General features: G+C 44.6%; 1 protein-coding gene across 3 annotated transcripts in view; it reads right to left on the bottom strand.

Moving 5' to 3' along the window:
• Positions 1-25,873, bottom strand: part of LOC127580813 (plexin-A2-like) — a 470,755-nt gene that overhangs the window by 444,446 nt on the left and 436 nt on the right. The window lies entirely within an intron of this gene.

Raw genomic sequence — 25,873 nt, 5'->3', positions numbered from 1 at the left:
AATATTCAGCACAGAAAGGATTCCTTTCAGTTCTGCAAATTGCATTCCCAAGAGAATGAGCACTGGAAATACAGACATAGCTTTAGCCCAGCAGTAGTATCAATCACATCAGAAGATAAATGAAAATACTTCATTTCTGTAGCACTTATCACATCCTTTTCAGGACATCCGAGGATTTTACAGCCATTGAAGTAGTTCTGAAGTCCAGTCACTGTTGAAGGGCAGGAAATGCAGCAACCAATATGCACACAGCAAGATCCCACAAATAGCTATAGGGCAATGACCAGAAAAACTGTTTAACAGATGTTGGCTGAGGGAAAACTACTGCCCAGGAAACCAGAGACAGCTCTCCTCAGCTTGTTCAGAAGTCTACCATGAGATCCTTTATGTCCATGCCAGAGAGCAGGCAGAGCATCAGTTCAATGCTTCGTCTAAAGACCACACTCCTGGCCAGACAGTACTGCACTAAACTATCACCTAGAACATTCCCAGGTCTCTGGTCAGGGCCTAGAACCTTCAACCCGAGTATGAGAGCCACCAGCTTCACTCTGGCCGCCTCTTCAGAGATGGGCAGAGTGCTGTCTTCTACCAGGTGAAGATGGTGCCCCAGTGGCAGAAACAATGGACGTCTCCCACACACAGGTAACAATTCCTTCATTAGACCATTAGGTACACGAGCAAAATTAGGCCATTTAGCCCATCGGGCCTGCTCTGCCATTCAATCTTGGCTGATTTTTTTTAAAACACTATTCTCCTGCCTGTAACCCTTAACCCCCTTACTGACCAAGAACTGCCTCTGCCAATGACTCGGCCTCCACAGCTGTCTGTGGCAATGAATGCCAGATTCACCACCCTCCAGTGGAAGAAATTGCTCCTCATCTCAGTTCTAAAGGGACGTCCTTTACTGAGGCTGTGCCCTCAGATCCTGGACTCCTCCTATTACTGGAAACATCCTCTCCATATTCACTCTATCCAGGCCTTTCAGTATCCGGTAGGTTTCAATGAGGTTTCCTCTCATCCTGAACTCCATCAAGTGCAGACCCAGAGCCAAACGCTTCTCATACATTAAGCCTTTTATTCCTGGGATCATTCTTGTGAACCTCCTCTGGACCCTCTCCAGGGCAGACTAGAACCATACAGCACAAAACAGGCCCTTCGGCCCACCATGTTGTGCCGTCCATCAAACCACCTTCACACTATCTAACCCCTTCCTCCCGCATATCCCTCTATCTCACATTCCTCCATATGCCTATCCAACAAACTCTTGAACCTGTCCAATGTATCTGCCTCCACCACCACCCCAGGCAGTGCATTCCATGCACCAACCACTCTCTGGGTGAAAAACCTCCCCCTGACACCTCCCCTGACCCTCCCACCATAACCTTAAAGCAATGCCCTCTTGTCTTGAGCATTGGTGCCCTGGGAAGGAGGCACTGACTGTCTACTCTATCTATTCCTCTCAATATTTTATATACCTCTATCATGTCTCCTCTCATCCTCCTCCTTTCCAGTGAGTAAAGGCCTAGCACCTTAAGCCTCTCCTCATATTCCATACACTCTAATCCAGGCAGCATCCTGGTAAATCTCCTCTGCACCCTCTCCAAAGCCTCCACATATTTCCTATAATGCAGCGACCAAAACTGAACACTGAACTAAGTGTGGTCTAACTAGAGTTTCGTAAAGCTGCATCATCACTTTGCGGCTCTTAAGCTCAATCCCACAATTTATGAAAGCTAACATCCCATAGGCCTTCTTAATTGTTCTATCCACCTGTGAGGCAACTTTCAGTGAACTGTGAATATGAACCCCCAGATCCCTCTGCTCCTCTACACTGCCAAGTACCTTGCCATTTACCTTGTACTCTGCCCTGGAGTTTGTCCTTCCAAAGTGTACCACCTCACACTTCTCCAGATTGAACACCATCTGCCACTTGTCAGCCCAGCTCTGCATCCTATCAATATCCCTCTGTAAGCTCTGACAGCCCTCCACACTATCCACAACACTGATCTTAGTGTCGTCCACAAACTTACTAACTCAGCCCTCCACCCCCTCATCCAAGTCATCACAAAAAGTAGAGGTCCCAGAACCGATCCCTGCGGGACACCACTAGTCACTGCCCTCCAATCTGGGGGCACTCCCTCCACCACAACCCTCTGCTTTCTACAGGCAAGCCAATTCCTAATCCACACAGCCAAGCTTCCCTGGATCCCTTGGCCTCTTGACCTTCTGAAGAAGCCTACCATGAGGAACCTTATCAAACGCCTTACTAAAATTCATATAGACCACATCCACCGCACTACGCTCATCAATCTTCCTCGTCACCTCCTCAAAGAACTTCTGAGGCAAGATCTTCCCTTCACAAAGCCATGCTGGTTGTCCCTAATCAGTCCATGATTCTCTAGGCATTCACAGATCCTATCCCTTAGAATCCTTTCTAACAGCTTACCCACCACAGATGTGAGACTCACTGGTCTGTAATTCCCTGGACTATCCCTACTACCTTTTTTAAACAAGGGGACAACATTCGTCACCCTCCAATCCTCTGGCACCATCCCCATGGACAACGAGGACTCAAAGATCCTTACCAGCAGTTCAACAATCTCCTCCCTCGCCTCTCAAAGCAGCCTGGGGAATATACCATCAGGCCCCGGAGATTTATCTGTCTTGATATTATTTAACAACTTCAACACATCCTCTCTTGACATCTACAACCTCGAGAACATTACCCCTACCAGCACTCCCTTCCGCGTCATCAAGACCCCTCTCCCTGGTGAATACCAAAGAGAAGTATTCATTGAGAACTTCTCCCACTTCTGCCGCCTCCAGGCACATTCTCCCACCTTTGTCTTTAATCAGACCTACCTTTACCCTAGCCATCCTCCTACTCTTCACGTACGTGAAGAAGCCCTTGGGATTTTCTTTAACCCTACTAGCCAACGCCTTTTCATGACCCCTTCTAGCTCTCCTCAGCCCTTTCAAGTTCCTTCCTCGCTACTCTATATTCCTCACGGGCTCTGTCTGAACCTTGCTGCTTATACCTTATGTATGCTACCTTCTTCTCCCTAACTAGTCGTTCCACCTCTTGTCACCCATGGTTCCTTCACCCTGCCATTCCTTCTCTGCCTCACTGGGACATATTTATCCCTAACATCCTGCATAAGATCCCTGAACATCGACCACATCTCCATAGTACATTTCCCTTCAAAAAGGACATCCCAATTTACACTCCCAAGTTCTCTCCTTATAGCCTCATAGTTCACTCTTCCCCAATTAAATATCTTCTTGTCCTCTCTGTCCCTGTCAGTGACAATTTTAAAGGTTATGGAGCAATGGTCACTGTCCCCCAAATGCTTACCCACCAATAGATCCTTCACCTGTCCCGGTTCATTTCCTAAAACTAGATCTAGCATAGCATTCCCTCTAGTCGGCCTGTCGACATACTGCGTCAAATGTGGAACAAAATAAATTCTGTGGGCCAAAATCAATTGAAGGCTGGAACCTCTCCAAAAATCATTCTTCTCTAAAATCCTTTCAATGTATTTTGATTCTACGACAACGTGCAGAGCAGACATTGATTTCTGAGTGAATCTTGGGTAAATCATTGGTCAGCTTTCTCTTCTACACTGTCTTAATACAAATGCTCTAATAGGTATCATTTAATTTTCTTAAAGTTAATCCAAAGTAACCAGAATGAAATAAAAACATTTACTTTGAAGACTTTTTGGTTTTCCATTTCAAGGCTTACTCTTAATTCTGTGCAAGACAGCTGGGTGTCAATAGCTCTAGAAACAAGAGCAGCTGCAGAGTGTTCTTGCGATAATGTCACCATTGGAGTTAACACAAGTACCTTTGGATCAGTGAGATCATCACATCAAAGATGATTTAGAAAACAGCAGAATTGTAACCAGTGAAACGCACGAGAGAAGCTGGAAAGTGAATGAGACAGAGCTGGTGAGATCAGCATAAAATACACTGTGCCATGGAGAACAGTGTGGCCCATGTCGTGACCATACCTCACCCAATACTAGGAGGTCAATCAGCCCATCAAGTCTCTGCCACTCTCAGAGCAATCCCATTTCCCCAACTATAACCTATTCCCTCTCATGTCCATTAGCACCTCACTGATTCTCCCAACACCCACCTACACTGGGACACTGGGGGGGGGGGGGGGGGGGAAGAAAAAAAAAAAAAAGAGGTGGTGGGAGTTGTAATTTAAGTCAACAATTAACCTACTGCCTTTGGAACATGCAAGGAAACTGAAGCACCCGGGGCTGAATTTGTAAACTCCACATAGACAGCACCCAGGGTCAGGACTGAACCTGGAGTGCTGGAGCTGAGACAGCTGAACTACCCACTTCACCACTGTTCTGACCAAGTTCAGCAGGAACAGCTGGAAACCCTCAGCAGGTCAGTCAGCATCTGTGGAGAGAGAAACAGTTCAGGTCTCAGGTCCAGGACTTGTCTTCTGATGAAGAGTCCCAGACATGAAACATTAATGTGCATCTTTCTACAGAGCTGCCAACATTTCCTTTATCAGTTTTCCCAAGCCGGTTTTTTTAAAATTTTTTATGGTCAAAAACTTCAGATATCAACATTGGTTTGAAAACTGGTATCAAACTCAGCCTTCTGACCCTTTACACCAACTGCCTCCTTTAAGCACTTTTGAAATGTTTCACCAAGAGTTTCACCAAGTTCATTTCTTGAGATAGTTAGCATGAATGTTTTTGCTTCTTTGTTTTAAAAAGTCATGTGATTTGACTTCACTGACCCCTCCTTAACCCAGCTTTCCATGATGACCGAAAGCAGCAGGAAACTCTGGCACAAGAAGTGCAGGCTTGGAGTGACAGCTCATCACTAAGCCTCTTGCCCAAAGGAAATCAGGATCTTCACAATGATCACACAGTTTACAGTTCCTGACCCACATCCTGGCCCTGAATATTGTCCGTGAGCAAAGACTGTTCTCGGAAAGCATCAGCTGTCTACAGGAATCCTCACCATCACAGGATCCAAGATGAATCACACTTTAAAGAAAATCAGACAGTGAAGACAGGAGAACAAAGAATGATTGGAGTTCAATTGGTTTTGCTGAGCTGTGGAAATCACAGAATGTGAATTACTTGGCTATCTGAGCATCTAGCAGCCATTACAGACAGGAGAAGGTTGGGTGGGGAGAGGGTACAATGATGGAGCTGGGAAACAAAGCAGGAGGAAGAAACTGATATTCAAAGTTTGACTGACAAAGCAGCAGAGAACGTTTGTCAGTGGGCACTAGGTCAAAGGGAAGCTGGCTGACTGGGAAAACATTTTGCCTTTCCTGAGCCAACACCAACAAACAGCGATTTGACACGAGTTCAAATTAATGTCTTACTTGTGAATATTCTTGATACAAATTAATGAAATTGCAAAGCAAACACATTATTTACTTAGGTCACATATTCTATTGTGCTCACATCTACTGAAGTAGATAAATAACCCGCCTGCACAGTGGTTTCTCCAGATAAAGACTGTTTTTTCTAAGTGCTGTGTAGAGTTCACTTGCTGCCGACATTCCTTCAGACTGAAACTTTCACTCAGCACTGACTGTTGGCTTTAAACAGCTGAGCCCAGAGCAAAAGGACCAAATATCACATGGTACCATCCAAGTTGAAGCACTCTTCTCAAGTAATGACAACTTGCATTCATAAACCAGAGACAGCTGTTCAATCACCGCTTTACCCCAATAAGTGGGGACAAACCAACTTACACTGACGTGTTTTGTCGCACCAGTACAAACATCACCTTCCCCTGAAGTTGCCCATTATATCAAAGTTATCTCAGGCTACAATATCCAACTTCCTGTCCAGACACTTGTCAAAGAACATTAACACAACTCCCATTAAATGTTGGAAAGAGATTACTTTTTTTAAAAAAAGCAAATATATAATAGATATATCAGCAAAGTCAATTAAGTGAATAATGACAACATAACATTTTGCCAAACACACAAGAACAAAACATGGGGGCTGGGACACAAACAGCAGCATTGAGAGTGTGGGCATGGAATCAAACACAAACCAAGCGATTGCAATGGGAAGAGGAGATGGGGGTGTGATGAGGCAGAAAGGTTGAATTTACATTTATTTTAATGCAAGCTGCCTGACAAGCAAGACCAATGAACATAGAGCGTTATTCATGGAACAAAAACAGTACAGCTCAGGAACAGGCCATTTGGCCCATGATGTCTGTGCTGACCATGTGTCAATCCAAACTAATTCCATCTGCCTGCAGGTTATGTACATCCCTCCATTCCCTGTCTGTTCAGGTGGCTGTCTAAATACCTCTTGAACATTGCTATCATATCTGCTTCCACCACTTCCCCAGCAGTGCATTCCAGGCACCCAAAAAAAACTTGCCCCACACATCTCCTTAAATTTTCTGCCTCTCATCTTAAACCTCTGCCCTTGGGTATTTAACATTTCCATCCTGGGAAAAAGACTCCAACTATCTACTCTACCCATGCCTATTATAATTTTATAAACTTCTATCAGATCTTCCCTCAGCCTCCAACACTACAGAGAGAATAACCTAAGTGTGTCCAACTTCTCCTTATAGCTAATATCCTCAAATCCAAGCAGCATCCTGGTGAACCTCTTCTGCACCCTCTCCAAAGCCTCCACATCCTTCCTGCAATGGGGTGACCAGAGCTGCACACAATACTCCAAATGAGGCCTAACCAAAGGTATAAACTGCAACTTGATTTCCTGATTTTTGAAAAACACTCAACACGCCAACTGATGAAGGCATGAATGCCGTACGCCTTCTTCACCAGCAATCCACTTATGTTGCCACTTTCAGGGAGCTATGGACTTGTACCCCAAGATCCCTCTGTACATCAATGCTCCCAAGGGTCCTGTCATTTCCTTCTAAGGGAGGGGAATATACTTTCCTTGGAAAGCCAGAGTTGTTTAGGAATAGACAACATGGCTTTGTTCCTGAGAAATTCTGTTTCACAAATTCAACTGAACTTTGAGGTGGTAACTAAGCATATTAATAGAGGGCTGAAGTAAGTGTTCTCTACATGGACTTTAGTAAAGCCTTTGACAAGGTCCCACATGGTTGGCTGGTCGTGAAGGTTACAGTGCATGGGATTGAGGGCAGGCTGGAAAATTGGATCCAAAATTGGCTTAGTCATAAGAGGCAGAGGGTGGAAGGAACCAGAAGTTTGAGACTAGTGGTGTACTACAAGGATCAGTGCTGGGGCCCTTGCTGTTTGTGAAATATATTAACAACTTATATGTGAATGTAGGAGGTATGATTAATGTTTGTGAATGACAAAAAATTGATGGTTTGTGGATCGTAAGGAATATTGACTAGGCTACAGCATAATATGGATGAGATGGAATGTTGACAGTTAAAATTTGGAAGGTCAAGGGTGGGACTTACAGTAAATGGCAAGACCCCAAGGACTGTTAATCAGAGGGTCATTGGGGTACAAGTCCACAGATTCCTAAAAGTAGGAGCACAGGTGTATAAGATGGTGGTCATACAAGGTACTTGCCTTCATTAGCCATGGCAAGGAACACAAGAGCTGGGACATCACATTACAACTTTATAAAACATTGCTTAGGCCACATCTGGGGAAATGTGTACCATTCCAGTGGCCACACTGCAGGAAGGACCGACTCCACTGGAGGGGATACAGAGATTCACCAGCATGTTGCCTGGACTGGAGCACCCCAGTTAAAGGAGGGATTGTTTTCCCAGGAGCAGAGGAAGGTGGGGTGGGGGGTGTAGGACAGAGGTACACAACATTATGAGGGGGATAGATGGGACAGACAGTACAAATATTTTCCCTGGTAGGAGTGACGAAGGCAAGGGGGCATAGGTTTAAAAGGTAAGAGGTAGGAGGTTGAGAGATGATTTGAGGGGGAGTATTTTCCTCCAGGAGGGGTTTGGAATCTTGAACACACTGCTTTTGGGGGTGGTGGAACAGAGATTCTCAACATTTCAGAAGCACCTTGACCAGTACATTAATTGCCAAGGCAGAGAAGGCTACAGACCCAAGGAGGGTCAAATGGATTGGTGTAGGCAGTGGGTGGAATAGATGTAATGGGCTGAAGGGCCTGCTTCTGCACTGTATGACTATGGCTTTGAGAAGGTAGCCTGTTACAAGTGTTCAAGGAATGATAAATTATTGAACAATTTGAAATGTTTGAAGAGCCAAATGGTCATTATACATGTAGAACATGAAGTACAAATCCTGAAACTCAACAAGATGCAGCTGCTGCAAGTATTTACTCCTTTGCACAGTTTAACAGAATGTTTCATGTATAATTTTTCAGTTGTCTAAGCCTGACATCTTTTCCACAAATTTTAAGAAAATGTAATGATTTGAGTTATGCAATGTGCACAATGTGGCAGAGTTGGAATTTAATACCTCAAAACAAATTTAATTAGGCACTCAGCTACAAGCAGATACAGAATTTACAAAATGCTACTTGTTTTAACCATCCAAATTCTTGGAAGGACAAGGGCTCTGAGTGATCAATATGGGGTTATTCACATTACTTAGCAATTGGCAGCACTGTGGTTAAATAACTAGTAACTTCTGCTAGTAATTCTGTAGCTTGAACCGACTACTGAAGGACAAGTTTAAAGCCAACAGCAGTCATCCTTTCAGTTTTAGTTCATTAAATACGGGAATAAAAACAACTAGCACCAGATTTTTGAAAAGCCATTCTGGGTCATCCTCCAGAAAAAGAATTGCTGTTGTTATAATTCTGGCCTTTGAGAGAGTCCAGACCCATAACAATATGTTTGGCTTTGAATTGTTCTGATGTGTTACAGAGCCCTCCCAGTTCAAGAATAACTATGATCAATGAATGCCAACCTCACACCCATGACTACTTCAAAAAGCACTGCTTATAATCACACTGCACTCAAATGGTACAACAACAAGAACCTTCTTGCCCTGTGGGTTCACCTGCCACTTTCTGTCAATGACCACAGGTATCCACACTAGATTGCAGCTCAAAGCTTTAGCATCCTACCCATTTATTATTGTCCTTAAATTGGATTCCAGCCCTGCCTTACACAAGATTATGGCAGAAACAACCTTTTATCTCCCCTCTACTCATTTAAAGAAGCCCGAGGGGAGAGCTCAATAAATAATCTGGCACTGGCCAGGCACCTTGATCGTTCTTCTCACTTCCAATGACTGATGGTGATCTCACCAGCACTAGGTCATTATTTTGCTTCCCTGTGGTCAGGCAAGAACTGCACACTCTACATGAACTGCAACAGCAGCAGGTTTTGAGGTGCCTGAGGCCAAATGTTTGAGAGCTGCTTACGCTGAGACCACCTGCCCACAATAAGGCAACCACTTTACTCCATGAACGTACACATTGTCTACAACAGAAAGTCACCAACACCCTGCTAATTGGCAGTGCACACACTGCTCCTCACCCTCCACCTCAAGCATCCAGAAACCACCAGCCCCGAACTCCAACTCCCTTCAAAGATCTTACAGCAACAACATGCATTCATATAGCACCTTTAATGCAGCAAAGAAGTCCCAATATGCTCTGGTAAATTGGTCTATTATTGTCACATGTACCAAGGTTCAATGAAAAACTTTTGCATGTCATTCACACAGATCATTTCATTGCAACAGAATACTGTGGTACAAGGAAAAACAATAACAGAATGTTGAATAAAATGTTAGTTACAGAGAAAGTGCTGTGCAGGTAGGCGGAGGTGGGAGAAGAGAGAATGTCCAGGGTGGGAGGGGGTCTTTGATTACGTCAGCTGCTTTACTGAGGCAGTGAGAAGTGTAGACAGAGTCCACGGAGGGGAGGCTGGTTTCTGTGATGTGCTGAACTCTGGGGAGCAGCTTCGTACAAAACCTGATACCATACATCTAAATGAGGGCAGATGGTCATAGATTTGGCCACAGAGGTAGGCTTTGAGGGGGAAGAAAGGCAAAGAGGGAATTCCACAACTTAGGCCCCAATACTGAATCATGGCTACCATTAGTGATGCAATAAAATACATGGCTGAAACAGGCCAGAATTAGGGGAGCTCCATGATCCAAGGTTATTGGACTCAAAGGAAATTGCAGAGGGGGAAGAGCAAGGCCGAAGAGGTATTTGAACACAGAATTAAAAACATAAGTCTATGATAGGTTGCTTAGCTTGGAGAACCAACTATCTTTGTCAGTTTTCTTATGGAATCAAATAAGCCACATGTGAGTGAATAGGCACCCTCATCTGTAGGTTATCTGGGCCATTGGTACAGATCTATTGTTACCCAGTTCTCCCCCTACTGTGCAACTTCTTCAGGATTTCAAGCCCAAGATAACTGGAAGAGGAAAATGGACAAATCTCAGATTCTTCCCCAATGATATTCCTGTTATTTTCTGATCCACACTTGCATAGACCTTTCAAACAAGATGGCCATGGAAAACATCATCATGGTCACTGATGCCCAGGTAGAGAAATATTCTTTTGGTTTGGTTACACAAAAAAAGTTGACAAAATGTTGGGCTAGATTGGCCACTGTTAATAAACCTCAGTCCATTTAAGGAACAGCAGTAGAAACCTGCACCTACTAATCTGCAGTAAGGAGCTGAGACAGCTGTTACATTTCACCATCACATCCTACACGTGTTCACAAAAAAAAAGTGGCTGTATCTGAGCAACTCTGCTCTGATGTGTCTGAACTGGGAAAAGTATTGAACAAAAGTCTAAAGTGTTCCCAGAAAGGCAACATATCAGCAGCTTAGTTTACAAAAGGAAGATGAGGATACCTGGATCGATTGGCATAGGGAGATGGGGAACCATCTGTCCAGGAGGAACAGAGGACCAGCCGACTTTTGTCTGTGCCCATGTGTTGAACAGAAATGGTTCCCAAAAGTTGTCCTTGTACAGAGGTGAAAGTTTAGGAGCTGAACCAGGGTAAATCAATTCAAACTACTTGATCTGGTTTCCAGTTTATACCACAGACATCATTCAATATAATTACCACCAAGATGTGACTGACAATAGGCAGAAAAGCCTCTGAGAAACCCCTTGAATGACTTGCTGAGACTGAGAGCCCAAGGAAAACCATCGTGAGAAAGCTGTATCAACATTCTCAGCAGAACAGCCAGATCCCTGCATCCAAACTTCCAAAAGTGAAGCTCGACTTTGGAAAGCTTTTACTAATAAAAGCTGAAATGACAGGGGTCCAGCCACAATGCCTCAGCAAGTCTATCTCCGGATTCACTGACCTACATAGGAAAGTAGGCAAGGAGGTTCAGTCCGTCTGACTGGGTTAAGTTCAGTGATCACAGCTGTGGTACGAATTAGCTGGGGGAGGGGACTGGATTAAACAGCTTCTTCCCCTGAATACAACCTCACTTAAACACTGGAAAACCATGACCCCCAAAACGATGCAGTCAACATGTCACACACATCACAATGCCTGTTAAACTTCTTTACAACCCCACTTTTTATCTTTGACACCAAGTCAGGTCAAGCACACGTCAGAAACCACTAGCCACAAGATTTTGCTTCTGGACAAGGAGACAACTGATTTTTGCTTTTGATGTGCGACCCTCCATTTCCACACCCCAATAACCTGCTGTAACTGACAGGCAGCACTCATGTTCAAGACCCATTCCAGAGACTGAGCACCAAAGGTACCAACTGCTTTCAATGGAAGGAATGGTTGTGGGGATGTGGCCCTGGTATTTTTAGACATTTAGTTCTTAGAATTTCAAAAGTTAGTTTTTTTTCCCCCCTTTTACATACAGTTTTGGACAGCTGGTCATAGTCCTGTGGATGGGGCTTTCTCTGCCATTCCCAAACATCAAAACTGCTCTGCAATAGACAGATCCAACTACTCCTCTGAAGATACAGTTCTAATTTTTCTCTCTGCATATTCTGCCCAACCTGCTGGAACTGCCTTAGAATATCCTCTCATTTCAGATTTCCCAAAAGCATTCTGTCTCACAGTTCAAGCATTTTCTTTTCCTTTCTCCCAGTCACCATTGCACATGTCAGATCAACATTCCCAAGAGTGAACCTGCAGAAAGCATCTGGTCCAGATGGTGTCCCTGGCCATGTCCTTAGATCCCGCACAGATCAGCTGGCAGACATCCTTAACCTGTCCCTGCTTCAATCAGAGGTTCCCACCCGCTTTAAGAAGACCACAATTATCCTAGTACCCAAGAAAAACAAGGTAATGTGCCTTCATAACTACCAACCAGTGGCTCTGACATCCACCATCATGAAGTGCTTCAAGGGGCTAGTCATGGCATACATTAACTCAGCCTCCCAGAAAACCTCGACCCACTGTAATTCACATACCCCTAAAACAGGTCCACAGCAGACACCATCTCCTGGCCCTACGCTCATCTCTGAAGCATCTGGATAACAAAGAATCCTATATCAGACTCCTGTTTATTGACTACAGCTTTACCTTCAATACTCTAATTCCAAGCAAACATCTCCAAACCCCTAGACCTAGGACTCAACAACTCCCTCTGCAACTGGATCCTTGATTTCTTGACCAATAGACCAATCAGCAAGGATAGGCAGCAGCACCTCCACCATGATTATCCTCAATACCAGTGCCCCACTCGCAACCCCCTACCTTACTCCCAATATACTCATGAAGGAAGCCAGATTCTGCTCTCACTCCATCTACAAGTTCACAGATGACACCACCATAGTGGACTGGATCTTAAATAACAATGAGTCAGAGTACAGAATCACAGAGTCATATAGCACAGAAATAGGCCCGTCAGCTCAGCTGGTCCATGTTGAGCCAGATGTCCCATTTGCCAGCATTTGGGCCATAACCTTCTAAACCTTTCCAATCCATGTATCTGTCTAACTGTCTTAAAAAATTATTGTACCTGCCTCAACCACTTCTTCTGGCAGTTCATTCCACATAAATACTACCCTTTGTGTAAAAAAAATGTTGCCCCTCAAGTTCCTATTAAATCTTCCCCATCACCTGCAGGGGGGAGATAGAGAGCCTCGTGGCATAATGTCAAGACAATAACCCTTCCCTCAATGTCAGCAAAACAAATAGTTGGTCATTGACTTCAGGAAGCAGAGCTTCAGATTCCTAGATGTAAATGTCACCAATAGCTTATCCAGGTCCAACCATGTAGACGCTATGGCCAAGAAAGCTCACCAGCACCTCCCTCAGAAGTCTGAGGAAATTCTACATGTCCCCACTGACCCTCATCAATTTTTATAGGTGCACCATAGAAAATATCCTCTGCAGATGCAGTACAGCTTGATGTGGCAACTGCTCTCCCCAAGACTGCAAGGAATTACAAAGAGTTGTGGACACAGCTCAGCACATCACAAAAACCAGCCTCCCCTTCATAAACTCTGCCTACACTTCCTGCTGCCTCCGGAAAGAGAGCCCTCCCACCCCAGACATTCTCTTTTATCACTCCTTTCATCAGGCAGGAGATAGAAAAGCTTTAAAACATGCAACATCAGGCTCAAGGACAACTTCTATCCCACTGTTATAAAACTCTTGAACCAACTCTTGTACAATAAAGATGAACTCTTGCCCTCACAATATACTTCATTGTGGCCCTTGCATTTTATTCACTTATTTGCAATGCACTGTCTCTGTAACTGTAACACTATATTCTGTTATTGCATTTCCCTTTGTACTACCTCAATACATTGATGTGATGAAGTGATCTGTATGGATGGCATGCAAAACAAAAACCTTTCACTGTATCTCAATACATGTAACAATAATAAACCAACACTTTTCACCCCCTCCCCTGAAGACAATTAATAAACCTTCACCACTTCCCGCAACTCCCCCCACCTCAGCTGTCACCACCATTTGTGTCACAGAGTCATACAGTACAGAAACAGACCCTTCAGCCCAACTGGTCTATACCAGCCAAGATTCCCATCTAAACTAGTCCCATTTGTCAGTGTTTGGCCCATAACCTTCTAAACTTTTCCAATCCACATAATTGTCCAACTGTCTTTTAAAAGTTGTTGTAGTACCTACCTCAACAGCTTCCTCTGGCAGTTCATTCCACATAGAAGCCACCTTTTGTGTAAAAAGTGTCCCTCAAGTTCCTATTAAATCTTTCCTCTCTCACCTTAAACCTATGCCCTCTAGGTCTTGATTCCCCAACCCTGGGAAAGCAACCAAGTACATTCACCCTATCTGTGGCCCTATATCACAGCCAGCCTCTTTCCTCCCTTGCAGCCTCACATCTTCCCTACAACTTATAAAAAAACTTGAATTCTACCTCTTCCAGTTCTGTCAAAGGTCATCAACCAAAACTAACTCTCTCCACAGATGCTGCCTGATCTACAGAGCATTTATCACTTTCTGACTCCATTTCAGAGTACCATACCTTGGGAAGACAAACCAGCCAGAACTAGAGTGCATATGGAATATTTACTGGTTGCATTCCCTAGAATTTGAAGGGGAATGGAGTGATTTAATCAGCTCAAGGACAGATGAAGCTAATTCAGATAACTACTAACAAGTCCACTGTTAATCATCAATTAAGTGATAAAAGGAGCTTTCAACACTGCACTTATCACTTTCACCAGGACCACCTGGCTTCAGATCTTGGTACAACCTTGGTTCAAACACAGACACAAGAGCTGAATTCCAGAGTTGAGGTGTGGGTCACTGACCTTGACATAAAGCAACATTTAATGGAATGTGGTATCAAGGAACCCTGTAAAAACTGGTCCATGAGCATCAAGGGGAAAACTGCCCTTGTAGTCACACCTTGTATAAAGCAAGATGGCTGTGGTTGTTGGGGTTAATCATTCACATCTCAGGACTTCTCAACACAAGCTCCTCTGTGTAGTTTCCCATCCTGCTTCAGTGACCTCCCTTCCATCCAGTAAGGACACTTGCTGATAATAATGCAACTTCTGACATAAAAAGTTAAAAACTGTGGCAAATAAAGCAGTCCACACCCCAGCATGCAACAAGGCCTGGTATTGGTATATTATTGTCACTTGTACTGAGGTACAGTGAAAAGCTTGTCTTACAAACCGATCATACAGGTCAATTCATTACACAGTGCAGTTACGCTGTCAGTACAGAGTGCATTGAGGTAGTACAGGTAAAAACACTAACAGCACAGAGTAAAGTGTCACAGCTACAGAGAAAGTGCAGTGCAATAAGGTGCGAGGTCACAACCAGGTAGAGCGCAAGGTCAGAGTCCATCTCATTGTATAAGGGAACCGTTCAATAGTCTTATCACAGTGGGATAGAAGCTGTCAAGTCTGGTGGTACGTGCCCTCAGGCTCCTGTATCTATCCGATGGAAGAGGAGAGAAGAGAGAATGTTCTGGGTGGGTGGGGTCTTTAATTATGCTGGCTGCTTCACCAAGACAACGAGAGGTAAAGACAGAGTCCAAGGAGGGGAGGCTGGTGTCCGTAATGCACTGGGCTGTGTCCATGACTCTCTGCAGCTTCTTGCGGTCCTGGGCAGAGCAGTTGCCGTACCAAGCCGTGATACATCCAGATAGGATGCTTTCTATGGTGCATCGGTAAAAGTTGGTGAGAGTCAAAGGGGACAAACCAAATTTCTTTAGCCTCCTGAGGAAGTAGAGGCACTGGTGAGCTTTCTTGGCGGTGACTTCTATGTGATTTGACCAGGACAGGCTGCTGGTGATGTTCACTCCCAGGAACTTGAAGCTCTCAACCCTCTCAACCTCAGCACCATTGATGTAGATAGGTGCAGGTACACCACACCTTTCCTGAAGTCAATGACCAGCTCTTTTGTTTTGTTGACATTGAGGGAAAGGTTGTTGTCCTGACACCATTCCACTAAGCTCTCTATCTCCTTCCTGTACTCCAACTCATCGCTGTTTGAGATACGGCCTACAACGGTGGTATCATCTGCAAACTTGTAGATGGAGTTAGAGCAGAATCTGGCCATACAGTCATGAGTGTATAGGGAGTAGAGTAGAGGGCTGAGGACGCAGCCTTATGGGGCACCAGTGTTGAGAATAATCGTGCCGGAGGTATTGCTACCTATCCTCACTGATTGCGGTCTGTTTGTTAGAAAGTCAAGGATCCAGCTACAGAGGGAGGTGTCAAGTCCTAGGTCTCAGAGTTTGGTGACAAGCTTACTTGGGATTATTGTATTGAAGGTAGAGCTGTAGTCAATAAACAATAGTCTAACGTAGGTGTCTTTACTGTCCAGATGCTCCAGAGCTGACTGTAAGGCCAGGGAGATGGCATCTGCTGCAGACCTGTTTCGGCGATAGGCGAATTGCAATGGGTCCAGGTTGTCTGGGAGGCTCGAGTTGATGCGTGCCGTGACCAACCTCTCAAAGCACTTCATGGTGGTGGATGTCAGAGCCACTGGTCGGTAGTCATTGAGACACGTTACCTTGCTTTTCTTCGGTACCGGCATGATGGTGGTCTTCTTAAAACAGGTGGGAACCTGAGCTTGAAGCAGGGAGAGGTTGAATATGTCCGCAAATACTTCTGTCAGCAGATCAGCACAAGATCTGAGCACACGGCCAGGGACACCATCTGGGCCAGGTGCTTTCCTCGTGTTCACTCTCCGGAAGACTGATCGTACGTCCTCCACTGTGATCACAGGTTCAGCTTCATTGGTGGCTGACAGGGTGGATGGTGGCAATTCACTTCCCTTCTGTTCAAAACACACATAGAACGCATTAAGTTCATCTGGAAGGGATGCGCTGTTGTTAGCTATGCAGCCCGACTTCGTCTTGTAGTCTGTTATGGCATGTAAGCCCTGACATAACTGACAGCTGGTCAGGGACTCTATTTTGAGTTGGTATTGCCTCTTAGCATCCCTGATAGCTTTCCGAAGATCATACCTCGATTTCTTGTACAGATCAGGATCACCAGATTTGTGTGCAGCAGTCCTCTCCCTCAGTAGGGAGTGGATCTCTTGGTTCATCCATGGTTTCCTGTTTGGGAACACCCGGATTGTGTCCTTTGGTACACAGTCCACCACACAGTCATGGCCTGAATGGCAGGTACCAGGAAACAGCCATCTCTATCAAGCAAGAAGGTCTAACCACCTACCTTGATATTCAAAGACTCTGCCATTGTCCAACTGGGACCTTATGCCTTTGTAATGAAATGATCCATACAGATGGCATGCAAAACAATGTTTTTCACTGTACCATGGTACATGTGACAATAATAAACCAATTTCATTTACCCCTCCACTATCTGCACACTACAACAGCAGAGTGCACCATTTACTTAGAAAGCCCAAGTCATCCATGAATTCCACTATGAAGCAAGACAGGGGCAGCAGGGAGCATGGGGACACTGCCGCCTGCAGGTTCCCCTCCACATTGTGCACCATCCTGACTTGGGAATATATCCCCATTCCTCCTTTGTCACTGGGTTTAAATCCTGTACCTCTCTGCCCAACAGTACAGTGGGGAGCTCCCTCACCACTCAGACTGCAGCAGCTCACGGTGGCGCTCACCATTACCTTCTCAAGGACAATGGGGCGTGGGCAATGTATGCTGACACCGTAACAACTTTGCTCTTTTATTTTCAGCATTAAGGGAATTTAATCAGATGGATGGAGAAATTACTTCTGATTGTCAGAGGGGTTGGAACCTAGGGACAAGATCTAACAATTAGAGCCAGGTTTCTAGAGTGGAACAGAGAATGGGAAAAATTTGCAACTCTCTTCAGCCAATTGTTAATTTTAAATCAACATTAAAGATATTCGGTATCACAAAAAATGGAATGAGGCAGGTATCTGGATTTAAGTCCTGGGGCAGCCTTGATCTGGTTAAGGGTGCAATTGGTTTGAAGGACTGAGTCCTCTGCTGATGCTCCAATCTACCCAGTTTGCAATCAGGGTGAACAATATAATCATCCAAAATTGATTAAAGCCCAAAATGTGAAAACCAAGGTAACACAGCAACAATCAATTCACACTTTCACAGTAACAACCTTTAGTGTTCAAGGAAAGCAAATTTAGCTGAAAAGTTGACTTGCAAGGTTTCCCTACCAGTGCCTTCCATTGTAGAGCAATAAATATAACATTGTGACAAACAGATTTTTACAGCATAATATCTAACTTGTTCTAGATGTTTTTAGGTTGGATATGTAATATCCAAAACTACGATTTTATTGTTTTAAATGAGTCATTCCCTACAGCGGAGAGGCAGAGATTGAGTTTAACACTTCACCTGGTTCTGTCTGTGTGTGAGATCTCCCAGCTGTCGGAGCCCAGAGGCACACTGACGCGGAGGGTAAAGCACTGTGGTAGCAGGTCCTTTCAGGACCGACAGTAATTCACAGCATCTTTTCATGCAGAAAGCTGAAAAAAGGAACTCAGTGCCCAGATGGTTAAGTTCCACAAGGGCTCCATCCCTCTTGGGCACAGATACAAGGAGCTTTGTTAATTAAAAGCAGAATAAAATCAGCTGCTGGGAAACAGAAACAATTCCTGCAGAAAGCAAATGAGAAGCTGGAGTCTGGTGTTAGAGTGTGCACAGAGCCAGAACAAGCCACTGTAACTGTTCTTATTGAATCAAGCTATTAATGCAGGCAGGTGAACACCAACTCACCTTTCTTCAGAGCTCAGGACAATTATACTGACAAATCTCCACAGGATTTTATTTCACAAGTTCATTTTAGATAATCTACAACAAGAGAGATTTCTAATGTTCCACTTTTAGAATTGATACCACTCTTTGAGCAGGCTATCAAAGCTAATCTGCCCACGTACACTACTCCCCTACCAAAGGAGATTACAACTGTGCTTACGAGGCTGTGGAACATCTAGAAGGCTCACTAACCTGGTTGCTTCTTCCATTGCAGTTCTAAAGCTACTCTCTACTTAGATTTCTTCTCAAGCTTACAGTTTAGAAATGTGGCTCTGTATAGCTTTGAGTTTAACTTAACCTAGTGCAAGGTCAAGTTGTGATGAGATTATGTTGATTTGGTCTAAAACCCAACAACAAATCCTCACTGTCACTGTAGTGTCACCTGGCTGTCCAAAGAAAGCAAGCAGTGTAACTGCTCGTGACGGGGCATCTTATCAGCTGCTTTCTAACTGGTCAATGAGATTAGCATAATCGTGTTGCAGAATGTCAATTTAAATTATTTTGGAGTTTTCAAACACAAAATATTGATAAAAAGATTCCCCTGTGATTATCTGTCAGAGATGCACTGATTGGAGGACCAGGGTTGCAGAATCTCAGTTCAAGTTCAAGCCTTTTATTAAAAACGATTTTGTCTAACTTAAAGACTCTAAAGCTACTGTAACACACAAAGCCCACTGTGACGGAATATACGTTAACTCAATGCACCTTCCCATCAATTTCAGATCGGTCTGAACTACCAACAGAGATCAGCACTATGCACCAATGTGGCTTTCAACAGCATGGGTGTAGAGTGCCCTTGGAAGCCATGCTCAGGTTATGTCCCATTCAAAAATCGTTGCATCAATGACCAGGCAAGTTTTAGCATCAAACCCACAATAAAATGTTGGCTGTTTACTCAACCATGAGAATGTAAATTCTCTCCAGAGAAAAGCACAGGAAACGTAGGCACTTTGGGAAAGGAGAAAGTCCTTAAAGGCAATGGAAGCATCAGAAAACAGAAAATGTTCATAAATCCATGCATTCTTACCCACAAGCACACATTTGCATTTACATAGCTCCCTACATATCATCAATAAATCCCAAAGATTTCAGGACCAACTCACTTCTTTTGAACTGTGGTTTACAGGCAAACACAACAGTTAGATTACACACAGTGAAGTCATACAAGCAGCAATGAATTAATAAGCAGTTAATCTATTTTTGGCATTAGTTGAAAGGATAGATATTGGCGAGGATGAAGGAGAGCCTCTTTGCTCTTCATACAGCATCATGGGAACTTGCATGCAGACCTGAGCAAGCAGACCTCAGTTTAACATCTCACCTAAAGGATGGCACCTCTGGCAGTGAAATACTCCCTCAGCACAGTGCAGATATGTCAGCCAGGATGATGCACTGGTCCTGAGGTGTGAGACTATAACCCATAACTAACTGAAGGTGAGAGTGCCAGACATGAAGCAAAGCTGAATCTGCTAACAGTACAACTTGATTTTGTGCATTTGTCAAAAAGAATACAGCTATACCTCAACACTTAAAACATTATTTACTCCAAGGTCATTGTACATTTGCAAAGTTTATACAGAGTTCATAGAGTCATAGAGTCATGCAGCATGGAAACAGACCATTTGGCCCAACTGGTCCACGCCGACTAAGATGCCCCATCCAAGCTAGTCCCATTTGCCAGCATTTGGCCCATAACCTTCTAAACCTTTCCCATCCACGGACCTGTCCAAGTGTCTTTTAAAGTAAATTAATTGTAATGCAGCAGGTTTCACATAAATAAAATCAGAACATGCTAGAAGCTCTCAGCAAGTCACACAGCATCATCATCAAAGGGACCTGAGACATTAACTGTTTCTCTCCCCACAGATGCTGCCTGACCTGCTGAGTGCTTCCAACCTTTTCTTTTTAACTTCAGATTTCCAGCATCTACAGTTTTTTTGAGGTTTAAGGCCAATGATAGCAAGCAACATTTGCACAAAGCAAGTACCAAGCAATGACCTTGACATTCAATGACACCATCATCAGCTCCCCCATCATCAATATCCTGTGGTCATCACTGACCAGAAACCCATCTGGATCAGCTAAATACATGACCTCAAGAACAAGCTACAAAAGGTGAGAATATCCCCACTTCCCTGGATAAGTGCAACCCCAATAACTCAAGAGTCTGGATAACATCTAGAAGGAAGCACCCAACTTCTACCTGTTAAATCAGAAAGCCTGTAAGAGTTGGAGCTGATAATCACATCTCTTCAGCCCAGGCCTCAGGATCTGCAGGAAAGTGAATCTTCTCAGAATAAGCCTGTTGGACCTTTTGGAGTTTTAAGAGGGTAGAGGGGGAGAAAACATTTGGAATAACAGATTGCATCCCACCCATCACCCCAAACTTCATTCCCTCAACTACCAGTGCACAGGGCAGTGTGTGTCACCCAGAAACATTCCAGTTACACACCTAAGCTACCTTCTCAGCAATTCCCAAACCTACAACCACCACAGGAGTACCACATGCCCACAATTGTTGATTTAATGGCCTGGAGAAAGGAACAGTGAGTAAAGTTTCCAAATTTGCCAACAATACAACAATAGTTGTAAGGGCATGTTGTGTAAAGGATAGTGTGATTCTGCAATGGGATGTAGATAGATTGAATGAATGGGCAAAAGACTGGCAAATGGAGATTAATGTGGGTAAGTGTGAGGTCATGCACTTCAGTAAGACGAATCAAACGACAAATTATTATCTAATTGGAGAAAGACTGACACTGAGAGAGCTTCAGAGGGATCTAGGTGTTCTAGTGCATGAATCACAAAATGTTAGCAGGCAGGTCCAATAAATACTTATGAAGGTAGATGGCATGTTGGCCTTCATTGTTAAGAGCTTAGAGTTTAAAAGTCGGGAGGTTTTGTTGTCCTATCAAGAGGGACTAAAATAGTCTAGAACTGTATTCCTTAGAAAAATGAGGGATTACTTTATTAATCATATAATATTCTAAGGGGGCTTTACAGGGTTGATGTTGGAACATCTTCACCATTGGGAGAGTCTCAAGCAAGAGGTCACAACCGCAAAATAAGGGACAAGTCATTTAAAACTGAGGTACGTGGAAACTTCTTCTGGCAGAGGGTGGTGGACCTCTGGAATTCTCTGCCCCGGTGGGTGGTGGAAGTTGGACCATTGGAAGTATTTAAAGTCAATATTTAGAGTAAATGTTTGACAGATCAAGGAATAGAGGGGTATGGAGAAATGGCACAGGAGTTGAGGCCAGCATAGATCAGCCATGATAATACTGAATGGCAGGGCAGGGTTGAGGGACCTGATATCCTACTCCTCCTGTTTTCTTGAATGGGGTTGGTAAAAAAACAGCCAGGATTGAATGGCAGAGCAGACTCAATGGGCTGAATGGCCTAATCTTATGGTTCACTGTTACCCAGGACAAGGGCAGCTGATGTGTGGCAACACCATCGCCTGTAGATTTCTCTCCAAGACACACACCTTCTTGAATGGAAATGGGTCACCAGTTTTTCATTTTCATTGGCCGTGAATCCTGGACCACACTGTGGGAGTTCAATGCTCAGTGGGCTGGTGCCTGTTCTGTCTGGCTGTGTGGGAGCAGCTGCATAAGAAGGATTGTGGTGGTTCAAAGTGATGACTCACCACCACCTTCTCAAGGCCGTGTGGAGGGGCAATAAATGTCAGCCTTGCCACAGATGTCCACGTCCTGTGAATTAACGCACGCCAGCGATGTCAATATCGTACTGATCTACAGATCACCCTTGGCTAAACCTCAGATAACAACATTTTACAGGGAATTCCAAAGTTTCTTTTTCAGGAAATTTCCAGTGTTGCTACTGGCCAATTCAGAGTCAAATCCGTTTTACTCATAACAATAAAAGCATTCAGCTGGAACGTTGCTCCATCCACATTTTAACATCACAGGTCTCCAAGAAATTAACTGTGCTCGCTCGTGCACGGCTTCCACTGCCCTGAACAGCTTGGGCCTGGGCAGGTGGGTCGAAGAGATGTGATCACCACCTCTGACTCTCAGAGGATTTCTGACGGACTGCTTTTAACACCTTCAACACTGTCATTCAGAATATTTTTCCTGTGACATTATCAGTTCAGTCATGTATTTGAGACCTTTTAATTTTTCCTCAACTATTCCTGAGCTTGTTCTCTTAACACCATCATCTTTCCAATGTGTGCACTTTGGCATCAGGCCTGGCACTCGTTTGAGCAGCTGGCTGGCAATCAAAGCTCAGCATACTTCAGTAAAGTCAGCACAAGGTTCAATCCTCTGCCACCTTTTCCCTTCTCCCTTGCAATGAGCTGCTTGCAATCACAAAACCACCATCGTGGAGCTCAGCTACAAACCTCATCAAAGGATCAATTCTCAAACAAGGCTGGTTGTAAACTCAGAGCTCACAACGCTCCCTGGAAATAACATTTTTCTCAACATGCTTGTGTGGTATGAATTACAAGGTCAGAAACTGAACTTTCTTTTAGCTACTAAAATATTTATTCAATGCTAGCAATGGAATCTGAACACAAGCTTCAATAAAATCAGAGGAAGTCTCCTCATTCACAATATTGATTAAACAATAATTGTTGTTCTGAGCTTCTGGATCCAGTCCGGATTCTGGTGCAGTGAGAGATTCTGTCCAACAGCTCCCCCAGTGGCTCAACTGGTAACGTTTTGTGAAAATATAGATGACAGTCATGGGCTTTGCACCTTACATGGTTTCTCTCACAAAATAGTAAGACTGACCTTTATAATTGGCTTCAGTCATCTCGGACAGTAATGGGAAACAGATTTGTCAGGACTTCCTTTGCTGGAACCCTCTTCCTCTATCTTCACACATCTCAACCCGAGTGAAGGCACAATCAAGCTTGGCTGCTCTTGGCCCACAGTCAAACAAATTGTTGGTAATCACCATGTGTCGACAAGTGAAAAATGTCCACCTGCACAATGCACAGAAGGGGAGGGGGCATGCCCACGGAATTATCCTGCAACACACAGCTCTTTCCAAGAAGATGGAGTGATAATTGGATAGCAGGGAGGGGATGCTGTCTGCACCTGCTGCTGTATGGAGGGCTGGAGGTCTGGTCTTACTGCACGTTTGATTATTGTCTCCTAATAATGAGACCATTGATTTCAAATATTTAACTCCTCAATAATTTATAGAATTTTAAAAAAGAGGCAATTCAATAATTTGTTAATTAGTAGGATCAAATTCAGAGCAAAATGCAAAACATTATATTCCTGTATATTTCACTAAGATGTCCATCAATGGCTGCAGGGCAGTTTCAGGTGTCCAGAGGTTATGGAAGTCACTACAGAAAAGCGTCTCACATTCTATTGTGGAGGACAGTTATAATCCTCAGTTCTGTGAATATTACAATTCACCTCGTCTCCATGAAGAGTTACCCACTGAAGCACCAAATGATGCTCAGTGCTGCCACACAGATCACAGAAATAGTTTGGGGAGTGGAGGGAGAGGGAACTGCAAAATCACTGCCACTTATACAAGCAAGTCTCCTTCCAATGAGTAAGATGGCATTCACAGGAGCAACACTCAAATGCACAAAATGGCCATTGCTCTTCATCCTTATTAAATATAATTCCAGCTGTGCAAAGCATCTTCACAAATACAATCAGGGACAACTAAACTAGCTTCTCCTCCTTCTCTGATGCTGGAAATAATGAACAAAAAAGGTCAGTGACCACAGCAAACCTGTCAGACATTCTTCAGGGTGATATTGGGGAAGTTACACAGTTTGATCCTGCATCTCAAACTGTTTTACACCGCTTGGTTTGTAAGCTGAGCCCACCTCCCACCCCCACCCCCAGCCCAGAAACTAGTCTCTTAACAAATGCTTGTACTTTTGGCTTTCTTCAACTGTGTGTCTGTGGCAGGCACAGAAATAGTTGTTCTATGGCCCCAGAAAGACATTACAAGCTGTCTACCAAAGTGATGTTAAACATCTCAGCTGCCTTGTCAACACATAGCACTCTATTCACAGAAGGTTCTCAAGCAACTTAGGCTTCAATTTTTTTTAAATACATTTCATATTCTGCCGTTCCCCATCCCACTAGACCCTCTCCTACTCCAGGTCCCACAGACACTCTGGAGGCGGCTCCAAAACGATTCCTGCATCAGCGCAAATGTCCCGCAGCTCCGCCACTGCTGACAATTTCTCTTCTGGCGCTCTCTCCTCATCCCCAAAGAACGGTGAGGGACAAATGTTAGTTTGAAAAAAAAAGCACAAGCCAAAACAAAAAGACATTGGCTTCAATAGGTTGTCAGACTGCTTTTGGATAGAGAGCAGTTCATGTCATTTGCAAGAAGAAATTCTGCTTTGGGCCATTCCCGGCACACTGTGCCTCATGGATTCACTCTGTAACCGCGGCATATACAATCTAATTAAACAGATCCCTCTCGGCTAAATCCATCAGTGGACTAAAGTAACAGAATCAGACATCTGTTACTGCTATGCATTGATCCAACAACCCCACCGATGTGTAGGCAACTGTACTCTATCTGTTGGACAGTAACTTCAATCCACACAACCACCATTATGTTTTTATTCCATTAGGACGCTCTCATTCTTGTCCACGCGTGTTATCGCCAGAAATTCCAACCCAGCCAGACCTGCTGCCCGAAAACTCCTTGAAGAGACAGAAACTGCAGAACCGGTGTCAGTCTCTGCGGGGAGAAGTTCCGTCCGCAGACGGTCCGCTCCCCACACTCGCGGGGCGGCCCCAACCCCACAACTGCCCAGAGACAACACCGGTCCCCGGCAGTGTCCGCCTGCGACCGGGGGTCCCGGGGCGGGGGTCCCGGGGAGGAGTGGGGAAATGTCAGGCTGCTCTCGACGGGACTGCCGATCCCCCGGCTTCAGCTACACTCCCCCCCAATCTCCCTCACCCCTCAACCTCCCTCCCTCAACCTCCCTCCCTCTCTCCCACCCCATCCCTGATCCCTCCCCCTTCCCTCCCTCCCTCCCTCCGCTCCGGGTTGTCACTAACTTGGTCCCGGGGTATCCCCACGTCTCCGGCCTTTCCCCCTCCCTCCCTCCTTCCCCCCTCCCTCTCCGCTCGGGGTTGTCACTAACTTGGTCCCGGGGTATCCTCTCGTCTCCGGCCTTTCTCCCTCCCTCCTTCCCTCCCTCATCCCTCTCTCCCTCATCCCTCTCTCCCTCCCTCCCTCATCCCTCTCTCCCTCCCTCCCTCATCCCTCTCTCCCTCATCCCTCTCTCCCTCTCTCCCTCATCCCTCTCTC

This window comes from Pristis pectinata, chromosome 20 (assembly GCF_009764475.1).
Source record: "Pristis pectinata isolate sPriPec2 chromosome 20, sPriPec2.1.pri, whole genome shotgun sequence".
NCBI classification, from domain to species: domain Eukaryota; kingdom Metazoa; phylum Chordata; class Chondrichthyes; order Rhinopristiformes; family Pristidae; genus Pristis; species Pristis pectinata.
The sequence above is the reverse complement of the archived record's forward strand: the minus strand, read 5'-3'. Positions and strand labels throughout refer to the sequence as shown.